The following is a 15,983-nucleotide window of genomic DNA, read 5'->3' as shown; positions in this document are numbered from 1 at the left end:
ATTCAAATTCTTCCTGATTTAGTGTTGGAAGAGTGTAAGTGTCCAGGAATTTATCCATTTCTTCTAGGTTTTCCAGTTTATTTGTGTACAGGTATTTGTAGTATTCTCTGATGGTAGTTTGTATTTCTGTGGGGTCAGTGGTGATATCCCCTTTTTCATTTTTAATTGTGTGTATTTGATTCTTCTCTCTTTTCTTTATTAATCTTGCTAGTGGTCTATCAATTTTGTTGATCTTTTCAAAAAACCAACTCCTGGATTCATTGATTTTTTGAAGGTTTTTTTTCTCTTTCTCCTTCAGTTCTGCTCTGATATTAGTTATTTCTTTCCTTCTGCTAGCTTTTGAATGTGTTTGCTCTTGCTTCTCTAGTTCTTTTAATTGTTGGTAGGGTGTCAATTGGTGGTAGGGTGTCAATTTTAGATCTTTCCTGCTTTCTCTTGTGGGTAATTAGTGCTATAAATTTCCCTCTACACACTGCTTTAAATGTGTCCCAGAGATTCTGGTATGTTGTGTCTTTGTTCTCATTGGTTTCAAAGAACATCTTTATTTCTGCCTGCATTTCTTTATGTACCCAGTAGTCATTCAGGAGCAGGTTGTTCAGTTTCCATGTAGTTGAGCGGTTTTGATTGAGTTTCTTAATCCCGAATTCTAGTTTGATTGTGCTGTGGTCTGAGAGACTTTTAAATTTTCTGTTGTTTTACATTTGATGAGGAGTGCTTTACTTTCAATTATGTGGTCAATTTTGGAATAAGTGTGATGTAGTGCTGAGAAGAATGTATATTCCGTTGATTTGGGGTGGAGAGTTCTGTAGATGTCTATTAGGTCTGCTTGGCACAGAGTTGAGTTCAATTCCTGGATTTCCTTTTTAACTTTCTGTCTCGTTGATCTTTCTAATGTTGACAGTGGCGTGTTAAAGTCTCCCATTATTATTGTGTGGGAGTCTAAGTCCCTTTGTATGTCTCTAAGGACTTGCTTTGTGAATCTGAGTATTCCTGTATTGGGTGCATATATATTTAGGATAGTTAGCTTTTCTTGTTGAATTGATCCCTTTACCATTGTGTAATGGCCTTATTTGTCTCTTTTGATCTTTCTGGGTTTAAAGTCTGTTTTATCAGAGACTAGAATTGCAACCCCCTCCTTTTTTTTGTTTTCCATTTGCTTGGTAGATCTTCCTCTATCCCTTTATTTTGAGCCTATGTGTGTCTCTGCATGTGAGATGTGTCTCCTGAATACAGCACCCTGGTGGGTCTTGACTCTTTATCCAATTTGCCAGTCTGTGTCTTTTAATTGGACCATTTAGCCCATTTACCTTTAAGATTAATATTGTTATGTGTGAACTTGATCCTGTCGTTATGATGTTAGCTGGTTATTTTGCTCATTAGTTGATGCAGTTTATTTCTAGCATCAATGGCCTTTACATTTTGGCATGTTTTCACAATGGCTGGTACCGGTTGTTCCTTTCCATGTTTAGTGCTTCCTTCAGGATCTCTTGTAGGGCAGGTTTGGTGGTGACAAAATCTCTCAGCATTTGATTGTCTGTAAGGGATTTTATTTTTATTTTATTTCTCCTTTATTGAAACTTAGTTTGGCTGCACATGAAATTCTGTGTTGAAAATTCTTTTCTTTAAGAATGTTGAATATTGGCCCCCACACTCTTCTGGCTTGTAGAGTTTCTGCCGAGACATCTGCTGTTAGTCTGATGGGCTTCCCTTTGTGGGTAACCCAGCATTTCTCTCTGGCTGCCCTTAACATTTTTTCCCTCATTTCAACTTTGGTGAATCTGGCAGTTATGTGTCTTGGAGTTGCTCTTCTCGAGGAGTATCTTTGTGGTAGTCTCTGTATTTCCTGAATTTGAATGTTAGCCTGCCTTTCTAGGTTGAGGAAGTTCTCCTGGATAATATCCTGCAGAGTGTTTTCCAACTTGGTTCTATTCTCCCCGTCACTTTCAGGTACACCAATCAGACGCAGATTTGGTCTTTTCACATAATCCCATATTTCTTGGAGGCTTTGTTCATTTCTTTTTACTCATTTTTCTCTAAATTTCTTTCTCACTTTTTCATTCATTTGATCTTCAATCACTGATATTCTTTCTTCCAGTTGATCGAGTCAGTTACTGAAGTTTGTGCATTTGTCACGTAGTTCTCGTGTCATGGTTTTCATCTCTCTCAGGTTGTTTATGAACTTCTCTGCATTGGTTATTCTAGTTATCCATTCTTCAAATCTGTTTTCAAGGTTTTTAGTTTTTTTGCGCTGGGTTCATAGTTCCTCCTTTAGCTTTGAGAAGTTTGATCGACTGAAGCCTTCTTCTCTCAATTCATCAAAGTCATTCTCCATCCAGTGTTGTTCCGTGGCTGGTGAAGAGCTGTGTTCCTTTGGAGGGGGAGAAGCACTCTGATTTTTTGAATTTCTAACTCTTCTGCACTGCTTTTTCCCTGTCTTTGTGCTTTTATCTACCTTTGGTCTTTGATGATGGTGATGTACAGATGGGATTTTGGTATGGATGTTCTTTCTGTTTGTTAGTTTTTCTTCTAACAGTCAGGACCCTCACCTGCAGGTCTGTTGGGGTTTGCTTGAAGTCTACTCCGGACCCTGTTTGCCTGGGTATCAGCAGTGGAGGCTGTAGAATAGAGAATATTGCTGAACAGCAAGTGTTGCTGTCTGATTGTTGCTCTGGAAGCTTCGTCTCAGAGACGTACCTGGCTGTGTGAGGTGTGGGGGATGTCTCCCAGTTAGGCTACTCAGGGGTAAGGGACCCACTTGAGCAGGCAGTCTGTCCATTCTCAGATCTCTAACTCTGTGCTGGGAGAATCACTACTTTCTTCAAAGCTGTCAGACAGGGACATTTACATTTGCAGATGTTTTTGCTGCTTTTTGTTTAGCTATGCCCTGTCCCCAGAGGTGGAGTCAACAGAGGCAGACAGGCCTCCTTGAGCTGGGGTTGGCTCCACCCAGTTCTAGCTTCCTTGCTGCTTTGTTTACTTACTTAAGCCTCAGCAATGGTGGGCACCCCTCCCCGAGCCTCGCTGATGCCTTGCAATTAGATCTCAGATTGCTGTGCTAGCAACAAGGGAGGTTCCATGGGCATCGGACCCTTGGAGCCAGGCACAGGATATAATCTCCTGGTGTGCCATTTGCTAACACCCTGGGTAAAGCACAGTATTAGGGTGGGAGTGACCCATTTTTCCAGGTGTTGTGTGTCAGGGTTTCCCTTGGCTAGGAGAGGGAATTCCCTTCTGCTTTGTGCTTCCAGGTGAGGCCATGCCTCACCCAGCTTTGGCTCTCACTTGTTGAGCTGCACCCACTGTCCTGCAGCGACTGACTGACACACCCCAGTGAGATGAACCCTGTACCTCAGTTGGAAATGCAGAAATCACCCGTCTTCTGTGTCACTTACGCTGGGAGCCGGAGGCTGGAGCTGTTCCTATTCAGCCATCTTGGGCACCCTCCAACATATTCTTTTAACAATGTGAAAAGAAGAAGATTGAATCAGTTAAAAATAACTATATATAAGATCTTCCATTTTTATGTAAGTCTAATTTCTAAATGTTTAACAAAACCAGTCATTTTCTACCATGTAAAGTGAAATTAATAAGTATTTTTATTTAAAACAAAATAATTAGAAAAAAATATTTATTCATTTATTTATGTTAAAATGTTTTAGGAAAATACTGTCAGGAATTTCAAGTAGATATTTCAGAGGAAAAATCTTTTATAAAATTGTGTTGCAAAGAAAAGGGAATGCTTATACACTGCTGATGGGAATGTAACTTTATTCAGGCACTGTGGAAAGCAGTTCAGAGATTTCTCAAAGACCTTCAAACAGAAATACCATTCAAACCACCAATCCCATTACTGGGTATGTATCCAAAGGAATATGAATTGTTCTGCTAAAAAGACACATGCAATTGTATGTTCATTGAAGCACTACTCACAATAACAAATGCATAGAATCAACCCAGATACCCATTAGTGGTAGACTGGATAAAGAAAATGTGGTTATATGTACCACAGTACACTATGCAGCCATAAAAAAGAACAAAATCACATCCTTTGCAGTGACATGGATGTAGCTGGAGGCCACTGTCTTAAGGTAATTAACACAGAAACAGAAAATCGAATACCACATGTTCTCACTTATACATGGGAGCGAAACACTGAGTACACGTGAACATAAGGATGGGAACAGTAGAGACAGGGAGCTACTAGAAAGGGTTGGGAGGGAGGGAGGTGGGCAAATGTTGAAAAACTACCATTAGGTATGATGCTCAAGTACCTGAGTTACAGGGTCATTCATACCTGAAATGTCAGCATCAAGCAATATGCCCATGTAACAAACCTGCACATGTACCCCCTGAACCTACAGTAAAACTTGAAATTAAAAAAAATCAAAATATATATGCTACAAATATATGAATTTTTAAAATCAGATATGTTTTCCTCACAGTGTTTAATTAATCTTAGTTTCTTAACAGATTTCTTTTTCTGCCTATAGTACAATGTAAAACATTCATCAGGGTAGTAATTTGAGGTTTAAAAAGTTTACCCATTAGAATTACATGTTTGGTATTAGTATTTTGTATTACACAGCTGAGGTAAATATAGCCATGCATTTAATATTATTTGTCCTTTCACAAATAAATATGTATATCTTAATTTCAAAAACCATTTTCTTTAATATCAACTGTTGCTGCACCCAGCTTCTAAACCCACAAAATTCCGAAGATTTTCAAATTTGTTCTTTTAATGAGGTTCTGTACATTTCTGCTTATATCTACTTGTTTATCTGGAGTCATCTTCGTAGGTGAAAAAAAGATTAAAGGCAACAATTTTAAAATAATTTTTAAAAACTTAGAGTGGGCATTAGCCAATTGAATAGAATAAAAATATGAAAAGTTGCATTATGTTTTTAGCTACATTTATATTTTCAGATAATTTTTATATATTAAACTAGCCTTTAGTTAACAAAAGTATCCAGATTATAATTTGTACCAAGATATTTATGTAAACCTTATTGGTCACATGATGTGAAGGGTGATTCTTGTCTATAATTTATTGATTCATTTATGTCAAAATAATATATAGAAATGCTTTATTAATTTAAAAATTATAGTAATTGTTATTTTTATGCTGTCATTTCAAATGATTAGAAGGTAATGAGTGTCACCCTGTGAAGTCAGGATATGTCTTGTATTGGCCTTTGTCCATGAGTTTTTCATTCTGCGGACTAATTTTTTTACATTTTTTTAAAAACTAGAAATGTAATGGAGATTAAGGGCAATGGGAGATGACTTGACAAAATATTTTAGCCAAGCTCAATTTTAGTAAGCCTATGGTATTCTCAGCTCTTATTTTTTGAACTATAATGAGAAGAATATGGCAGCTGTTTGTCATCCTATCTTTCTTCTAATAACTTTTGTTAATCATATTAATATGATCATTGTAATTTTATATTCATTTAATCATGTAACTGACTTCTCATTGTAGCATTTGTTCATCTCAGTTATGCTACCACAATTTGAGTGTTTTATCTATTGGTATTTCTAATACTTTAAAATGAAATTTTGTGAAAAAGTACATAAAAATTATTTGGCTATTCCTACCTGTTGGTGTTGAATAAGATTTAAAACCAGCAATATATGGAAATGTTTTGCTCTGAATTTTAATTTTCTTTTGAGAGGAGTTCAAGGATGTGACCATAAATTGTGATTATCATATTAGTAATAATAGCAATAACAACATTATGGTGGATCATTACTTTTTAAAAGTGCTTTTGTATTCTTTTAGTTCTATCTCTCCCTGTCTTTCACACACACAAAGAATAGAAAAGTTATTAACTTCTGTTTCACAAATGGAACATTATGATTAAAGAGGTCTAATAATTTGGGTATGATTGCAAAATTACTAACTATCAGTCCTAGGGTTCAAACCCAGCACTTCGGATATCAAAATGCAGTAACTTTTCAGTATAATCATGAAGATGCTTTGGATTATTTCTTCTGACAAGTGATAGAGTGAAATAGTAATTGAAAATCGATAAAAAGTGATTCTAGTATTATTGATTCATGTATTGGTGTGCCTATCTTGAATATTACTTATTTATATTGTATAATATTTTTTATTTTAAAAGGATTATACACCTTGTCTGGCAATTACCTTTACATGATAGTATTTGAGAGTAAAATATGTAGCAGGAATTAATAGAAAATGAATAAAAGTATAGCAAAGTACTTTTGTATAATATAGTATTCACATTGTTAATCTTTAAAGTTCTGAGGTTTTAAACTTAATTCACATACATCAAACTTTGGTAAAAAAGAAAAATGTTTCCGTCTATATAAATATAACTAAAGCCATTAGCTATGAACAAATCTTGGTAATTGAAAGAGAACTGTACTTTTTGGTTTTACATGACTGTTTTGTGATCATTTGAAACACAATTCAGTAATTTTTACTGTCAATTTTTACCATTTTTCTTTTGCCAAAATGGTCCATGATGCACTGTAATCAGTTAAATGCTCAATATTTTACCAAATACACTGGATGATATCAGTTTCTTGCATACCCATACATCTTTCCATCTATAATTAGTTCAAAAAATGAAGAATTTATATACCAGTATTTCAATATTAGCGATGGGTCCTAAACAGCAGATCCTGCTTATGAACTCATTTAAATCTCATAATGACCTTAGATGGACATACCATTATTATCAGTATCACAAATGAGGAACAGACACCAAAAGCATAACTGTTTGCCCATGCAATTATACAAATGTGGTTTATAGCACTACCATAATCCTTGATTGATTGATTGATTGATTGATGGATGGATGGAGACAGGGTCTTACTCTGTCACCCAGGCTGGAGTATTTCTTTATTTTCAGTTTTTTCCTACTGTCACTTCTTTAATCCCCTTTTGCCTAAATGGCACAAATGCCTCTCCTTTTAGATATCTGAGATCAGTGTGAAAGATCTACTGAAAATCTGCATTCAATTATAATGATATAAACCTATACTTTTCAAGTTTCTAGAGAATATTCTAAAATGTAGTGATATTTTAAAAACATTCCTTATACTTTGGAGTTCAAGTAGTGTCCTAAGTGTTCATGATGATAGACTTTATAAGAGGCCACTGACTTATATGCTTGAATAGTATCTGGGTATATGCAAAAAGAGTTAAAGTGAGCAAAGTGCAGAGCTAATTTTTACATAAATCTAGTTGGCTTTCGTTTTTTCGCATAAAGGAATATGCTTATTCCTGGAAAATGTACATGTATTACCCAGGTTTACCCAGTTCTCTATTATGTCCTTATATTTTAGATTTTCATTTTGTATTTAATATAAATGTAAAAACGTGTTAATATGTTCAAGTGAGAGAAAGAGAGGAGCATAAACACAATTGGATCTTTGGCACATCTACCACCTTATACCCAACTTAATCATTTTCAATATATTCATTTTAATTTATATTTTTGAATACTCAAGCAGAAAACCACATTCATTGTATTGGCCAAAGAAAAGATAGAGAGATTTAATCTACAAATGCTTAGCTTACATCAGGCAAAGATAAAAAATTGTCCCAAGTTACTGTGACAAAAGTTTCACAGTAGTTAGCTTTGAGGAAAACAGTAAAATACTTGATTTATAGTCATAGTACATGAAAGTTTCCACCTATTAAATGTAAAAGAAACTGTACCACTGAAGTCAGTACCATAAAGATGTTACAAACATATATTTGGTAGTCACAAACCATCATCTGCCAAAATAATACTGTTATTTTTTTTTTTATTTGAGACAGAGTCTCACTCTGTTTTCCAAGGTGGAGTACAGTGGTGCGATCTCGGCGCACTGCCACCTCCACTTCCCAGGTTTAGGCAATTCTTCTGCCTCAGCCTCCTGAGTAGCTAGGACAACAAGCATGCGCCACCATGCCCGGCTAATTAGAAATGGGATTTCACCATATTGGGCAGGCTGGTCTCAAACTCCTGACCTCGTGATCCACCTGCCTTGGCCTCCAGAAGTTCTGGAATTACAGGCATGAGCCACCTTGCTAGGCCCATTTCATAGGTTTTATGTTTACTTTGTAATTTTAGGTTATGGTGTAATTGAGTATGTAAGTATAAGAAATGTATGCCCAAAGTTTTGTACATTTTAAGTAACATAATATAAATTCTGGTAATATTAGGATCCTCAAGATTTTTTTTCCCCTTTAAAGAATAATCATATGTAAGAAATGCTAATATAATCCAAACTAACAAATTAATGCTACTACTACTAATACTATTTATTACAAATTACTACTATATATATTTTACTTTGTTACATAAGAGGTGCACATTATTCAAAAATTAAGGAAAATTTTCCTAAATAATCTAAAATGTAAATTAGCAGAATCACAAATGTAAGCCTAATACATATATGCCCCAATTTTTGTACATTTTAAGTAACATAATAGAAATTCTGGCAATATTAGGATCCTCAAGATTTTTTCCCTTTAAAGAGTCACTAATCGTATGTCAGTAATGATGATGTAATTCAAACTAATAAGTTAATGCTACTAATAATAATGGTAATATTTATTACAAAGTACTACTATATATATATATTTTGCTTTGTTAAGAGGTGCACACATGATTCAAAAATCAAGGAAAATTGTGCCAAATAATCTAGAATGTAAATTACCAGAATCACATAATTTTGCCATCTTAAAATATTGAAGCTCAAACTCTGAAGATTAGCGACTCGTCCAAAGTGACAAAAATTGTAACAAAGAGCTGGAATTAGAATCTACATCTCCTAATTCATGCTTCAGTTTCCTACTGTAGCTGTCAGCTTGTACCTCTTGGCATTATGAACTATATAAAGGAGAAATATGATATGTGAAATAACTATAGCATAAAAATTGCCCAACCCTCATACCAACTACTTTTGTTATAGCTTTTTTCCTTATGGTATCTTATTATGCAGTTTAGCCACATATTTTCATTGCACATTTATACATCCCACTCTTCACAGTGTCATACATATTCCATTTATTTCAATTTACTTCCAGTAGATTAAATGTGGCTCAGTCACAGTACGATTAAGGATGACAACCTCTCTGCATATTTAAGAGAAACTTGAACAATGTAAATCAGTTATACTATTTTCCATGTTAAAGAATGAAATCTTGACATCCTCTGTAATAGTACAACCACAAAATTCTCCACCAATATTTTAAGGCAGAACATCTAGCTTAGGCTCATATACTGAATATTTTCTTGCAATGCTAGCCAATGCATCTTGGTTTCTGTGACAATTTAATGCTGCAAAGATAAAAGTTTAATGAACCTTAAAATATTCTTCACCCACCCCTAATATGGCTTTAGGCATACTGAACTACTTTAGTTATTTTAACACATCGTGCCCCAAATTCCTCTGTGACTTTATTCTATATTCTTACTTGCAGGAATTTTTACCCAATCTACTCCCAATTTACTAGTAAATTACTGCAGAAATTTTAAGACATCAAATTTCACTAGCTGTGTAGTATCATTAAATCCTGGAAATTTAATTAATGGGATTGTTTCTTTTTGGCATCAACATATCTCACACAGGCATCTCCATATTATACAAACATTTTGTACATATTTATCCTGCTAATTGACAATATGAATAGTATAATTTGTGGTTTTTTTTTTTATATCTGTTACATTGGATTATAAATACTTTGAATCCATTGTGTCTTATTCATCTTGGCATTTCCAGTATCAACTGTAGTGATTGGTAGAAAGGAGATGTTAAATAAAAATAGCACAAATCAATCTGATTCAAATTGGAAATGTATTTTAATGCTCTAGAAATGATGGTGATCTTCAATTAGAGCTCCAAAGGCTACATCACTTCTCATATATAGAAACTAACGATATCTACATAGCCCTCACTGATAGAGAGGAAGTTTCTCCTGACGGATAGCAAGCAAAGAAATCTGAGACTTTGATTGCATGTGGCCCAGGTCCCTGGTAATGCGGGAGTTCTTTGATAGAAAGAGCAAACCAAAAAGACCAGGAAATAATACTACCACCTCCATCCGCTGCTTACTCTTAGTTTAAGAGTTTAAAAAAAAAAAAAAAAAAGTTTCCCTCCACCCAGCTCTGATGCTATGGCAGGAGGTTCTGCCCACAGGAGAGGCTGGCCACAGGTCAAAGAGCTCTGCAGATTTGTCTGAGATGACTGGGTTTACTTTTTACAGAAAGCATAGAATTCCATGCCTACGGACCCTATTAAAAATAATGAAGATCTTGGTGGGCAGTAACTAAGAAGAGACTAGTAGACCCATAATATACACAAAACTACAGAGCAGCCAGAAATTTGATAGAATCAGGAAGAGAGATAGCCCAGGATGTCCCTATGGAGATCACAGTCAACTCAGGGCTTCTGGAAGACTGTGTGCATGTGCTGGGTTGCCCTCAATCGGGAGCAATCCGAGCAGGACAAGGCATGGAAATGAAGTCATTCTCCAAGCTATATGCAGACCCATCAACACAGGGCAGAAACGAACACAAGGAGCTTAAGCACAACTTCTAGCAAAAGAGTGACTGAACAGCAAATTATCCTGACATGGAGTTGACTTCTAGAGAAGTTAAACGTAAAGATAAAATAACACTTATCCTCAGCTTTCTGGAAGACTGTACATGCCCAACGAAGTCTGCACCCTCTAAAGTACAATAAGAGACGGAACCTCCAAGCTGGTAGTCCTTCGTTGAATGTGAGACAAACATACATAAACGCCCTAAATAATGCTTGCAGCCTCCAAGCCACACACACATGTCTAACAGTAAAAGGGTAAAACTCCAATTGGCTAAGGAGAGCTTATGCAAAATGTTTCAACAGTAAATAGCTATATTCTTCCTGGGACAACCTCTAGATATTAGACTCAAAGATTAAAAATAAGAGAAAAATGTGATCAGGGAAAACACTGCAAGGAAAATATACTTCACAGTGTTAATTCAGGCAAATCACTATGCAAACAAATGACCAACTGAACAGCAGCAATAATAACCACTGCCAGATGGAGGGGTGGGTAATGTATTCAGAGGTGCGACAACATATTACTGAAAATATCCAGCTTGCAACAGAAATATATGACACATGCAAAGAAATAAGAAAATATGACCCACACACAGTGAAAAAGCAAACAAGAAAAATTATCTTTGATGGGGCTTACATGGTAGATTTAGCCAACAAAGACTTCAAAGCAGCTATCAGAAACATGCTCAAAGAATTAAAGGACACTACGATTAAATAAAGGAAGGCATGATGACAATTTCATATCAAATGGAGAATATCAACAAGATACAGATATAAGAAATACAAAGGAAATTATATAATGAACTGAAATGAAAAATTCACAGGAGGAGATTAATAGTACTGACACGTGACAATATTGGTGTATCTTGAAAACATGCTAAGTGAAAAAACAAGTCATAGTATCTGTAATATTCCATTTATATGAAAAGTCTAGGCAGTTTATTAGTAGATTAGTGATTGCCTAGGATTTTGAGGGTTATTATGGGTCAAATTATCACTCACCACCCAAATCCATATGTTGAAGTTCTAACTTGCAGTACCTTAGAATATGACCTAATTTGGAAATAGTATAACGTATTCTATATGGGAATGAAAACAGGCATTAGGTAAAAAATGAAGCTAAATAAAGTATGGACTTCAGTTAATAAATCACTATTTTCATTAATTGTGACAAATGTCAGATCTTAAGCTGTTAGGAGAAACTGCGTGTGGGATATATGGGAACTCGTGCAATCTTGCAGCTTTTCAGCGAATTTAAAACTACTCAAAAGTTTAAGAATGAGACTGGGGCATACAAAAAGATTTTATCCTGAATATTATAGAGCATGTTAAGAAATTTGGATTTTAAGAATTTTGGGAAATAATTGAAAGATTAATTATTAAAAATTAATCACTTTAGAGGAGTCCATTAATACAGTAGATCCCACTGGTTTTAGGCAATATTTGTTCCCTAAAAGTACCACGTGCTTGATTTCATGGGAAATCAAGTAATACTTTTTTCTTTTCTGTAGTCATGTAGTGAGGATTTATATTTTATTTTTGGACATTATATCTGCATCCACAGTTCTGGTAGCTCAAACTACGCAATGATGCACAAACACAGAGACATAAACATAGACATATGCAACTTGGACTGATCAGGAATATGTCTCTTGGATCTTCAGAAAAGAGAAGGCTTAAGAAACTGTATATAATATGATATATCTTCTACAGACCTTGTTTTTTACTTACATAGTGTATTTTAAAGATAAATATAGAACATTTAAAAAAGAATATAAACACCTAAATATGGTCTTGCACACAATAGTGACATTACCTACATTCGCATAGAGATTGGATTCACTAATTGCTATGTGAGTTTTCCAGCTTAATCTCAGGAGAAGCCTTTATATTTTTTCAACCACAAGACTTCGGAACTATTCATATCACTACTTGCTTTCTCCTGATTTAAGAGTGCCATTTGTTTTTAAATCATATGACTGCGTAGTTGCAGATTCCTTGGTAACTAAGGATTTAAGGAATTATAAATATATCCCATGACTGGAGTCTTTCAAAGGAGATGATATATTTTCACTAAGAAGATATCTATCAATGTTTCATTATTAAACTTAATTATTAAGCAACACTTCAGAAGAAAAACTTGTCTGTACATATAACTTTCTCAAAGCTTGATAGCAAATTTATCCTTTGCTGTTCATCCATTTATATATTTACAGTAAAGGCAAAAATAATGAAATCTGTGATACAGACTTTACTGGGTTTGAGCCATCATGAAGATTTTCTCTGCCAACAGAAGAATGCATTTCATAATTAGGTAAAGAGTCACTCCCCAATCCTCTCTTTTAATAAAACATCACAAAGAGGGAATTTGAGTGATATAAAACAGTTTTAGAATTTAACTGTTTTAATGATTGGATTTCATTTAAATAAATACATGCATACCTTCATACACAATTGTAAGTGTGATTTTTATATATTTTATTTTTTTCTGATGTAAGAAATAAGCCAAAAATAATCATATGCAGGATATTATAGTTTAAGAAGCAATATAAATTCAGATATATATATATCTGAAAAGAAAAAAAATATATATATATATACTTTTAAGTTTGGGGTACAAGTGCAGGTTTGTTACATAGGTAAGATTGTATCATGGAGGTTTGTTGTACAGATTATCACCCAGTTAGTAAGCCTAGTATGAAATATATATTCACTTTTTGCTTTTCTTATTGCCAGTAAAGATAATTATAACATCACTTAATCTGTACAATTAATTAAAAGTATGCTGTATAACACAATGAAATATTTTTTCCCAAAACAATGATAGGTTTGACACGCATATTGCTGCAAATTTTAAAATTTCTACTCATATAAATGAGGGATATTTCAGACAAATTTCAGGCCTTACTCTCTGAAAAAATATATGACTCAAAGAAGAATAATTGTCAACGTTGTAACTCAGGAGTATGTGAAAACTGAGGGGCAGCTCTCCACATGTGAGATAGGCCGATTGTTCAAATACAGACCCTCTAGGAAAAAAAATACATGAAAATAAATTTTGCATTGTTGATAATTTCATTTAACTAAAATAGTACTTTTTTCTCTCTGAACACATTTTTAAGGTAGGAGGATTAGCAAGTCATATTAAAGTTAAAAGAGGTATTAAAATGTATGGCATTGTATAAAAAATAATCTTTTTTTCGGGGAAACTAATTGTATTATACATGAATAATTGCATTATACATGAGTGATTGTATTAACACATCGACCCCATTAGATGGTTACTAAACCTGGACCGGTCATTCTGGATGCTCTGCTATTCACCAATTATTTTTATGTTTTTCTTTATTGGATTTTAAAATCTGTCCAGTTATGGAACAAAAACACAATGTAATCTAGGAGAAAATCATATGAAAGTAAAAAAAAAAAAAAAGGCAAAAAATGTGACTCCTGTTAAGGATTTGATCACTTAATTTATCTTTAGATTACTTCTATTGTGTTATTAGAAGAACAGTTGTTTAAACTGCAAGCTGTCTGTGATGCATTCTACCCTTTATTACTCAAGTGGTTATTGTACAAATATTCACTTTTCATAGTTAATTGACCCCTATACTTTCTAACAGTCTGTCAGCCTTTCCTTTCTTTTTCATTTCCCCTTATTAAATTAAATGATTGATTATTTTAGGAACACTCCCCTAAGACCCGTAGATGATTTATATATGTGTCACAGATCTCTGGCAAGACCCATGTGTTCTTTATTCTGCTCCTTCAACTGGGCAATTACACAAAACTGTATTACCTCAAAATAAAGTAGAATTATCTTGCAGTAAATTCATGATTTCAAATCTAAATTGAACACAGCAAACTGCCCAGATATTACACTTGAGACTTCTCAGTTTCACTCATTGTCACTTTCTTCAACATTAGGTTTTTTCACTTTTCTTCATCCTCCTCTGATTTCTGCAACTTGCCACCCAGCTCCAATCTTACACAGACTATAAAATCACTATCCATGAATTTCTCCCTCTTCTTTCAATCTAAGTCCGCGCCCATCTGCACTCTTGTCTTCTCTTACATTAGAGAACCTTCTTTCTGTCTAATTTCCCAAAGGGCTCCGGATTCTGCAACTTTTATGTTTTTCTGTAACTTTGTTTATTAATAGTACATGTTATTTTTTATACAATTGACTTTTCTCCACCAATTTTGTCCTAAGAGCTTAAATCATGCTCAATTCTCTACTGTTACATAACACAACAACAACATCCTTGCTATGCTATCTCCCTATAAATCTCTTGCTCAAATAAAAAGTTGTTTTCTAAAAGTTACTGTCTAAAACCGGTTTCCTTTTTTTTTCTTTTTGTTTAGCCCCAACACTAGTTGTTCAAATGGTCCATATCTTGCTAAATACACTGGACATTTTCTAACCTTAATCTTGTAAAACATTTCAACAGTATCTAATGAAGTATTCTTTTCTTTTTAAAAGTCAATTCTGTTTCTTTGGTTTCGGTGAAACTGTGTTGTCTTGGTCTTTCTTCTGCCAGTTTCTTTGCTCAATTTTGTCTACTCTCAAGAATCTTCCTTCCTAATGGTTACTTTTAGGTCTATAATCCATTTTGTCTTAATTTTTGTATATCTTGCAAGGTATGGATCAAGACTGGCTCTTTCTTTTTTTAAGACAGGAATCTGATTCTCCCAGCATCATTTGATAAAATGCTCTTTCCCACTGAATTGCCTTTACACTGTTGTCAAAATTAATTGATCATGTAACTAAGGGTCTATTTGTAGACTCTGAATTCTGTGTCATTTACAAATGTGTCTTTTTGTCTTACCAATACCACCACTCTTGTGATTACTATGGCATCATAACAAGTATTGAAGTCAGAGAGTGTTAGAACTCCAATTGTATTACCATTTTTTTGTAGCGTTTTCACATGATTTGTAAAACCATCTTGTCTATTTCTATAAAATACCTGATAGAAATTTCACTGGAACTATACTTAATCTATAAATCAATTTGTGGAGGATTAATATCTGAAAGTATTCATTCAAATGGTAGGGGTTTTAGCATGATTAAAAGCTGTTTGAAAGGACCAAAATGTTACAGAAAAGCCAATAGTGTAAAAGAGGAAAAGTATTATTAATGATCCATGACTACAATCTATTTGTTGGATATTCTTTAATTTATCTCAACAACCTTTTGAAGTTTTAAATGTATGGGTCTTGCAAATTTTGTGTCAGATTTACCCAAATTACTTTATATATTTTGTTACTGAAATACTATAAACATGTGAAACACATGTAATAGTTTTAATATTTTTAGTAGATTTAATAGGATTTTCCACAGACAATTATGTCATTAGTCAATACTTTTATTTTTTCCTTTTCAGTCTGAGTGCCTTTCCTTTATTTTCCTTGTC

General features: G+C 34.1%; 1 protein-coding gene across 2 annotated transcripts in view; it reads left to right on the top strand.

Annotated features, from left to right (window-relative positions):
• The window catches only part of EYS (eyes shut homolog), a 2,089,174-nt gene that overhangs the window by 496,562 nt on the left and 1,576,629 nt on the right, over nucleotides 1-15,983 (top strand). The gene's annotated exons all lie outside the window — the stretch shown is intronic.

The sequence above is a fragment of the Trachypithecus francoisi genome, unplaced genomic scaffold, assembly GCF_009764315.1.
Source record: "Trachypithecus francoisi isolate TF-2019V2 unplaced genomic scaffold, Tfra_2.0 Lachesis_group10, whole genome shotgun sequence".
Taxonomy (NCBI): Eukaryota; Metazoa; Chordata; class Mammalia; order Primates; family Cercopithecidae; genus Trachypithecus; species Trachypithecus francoisi.
The sequence above is the reverse complement of the archived record's forward strand: the minus strand, read 5'-3'. Positions and strand labels throughout refer to the sequence as shown.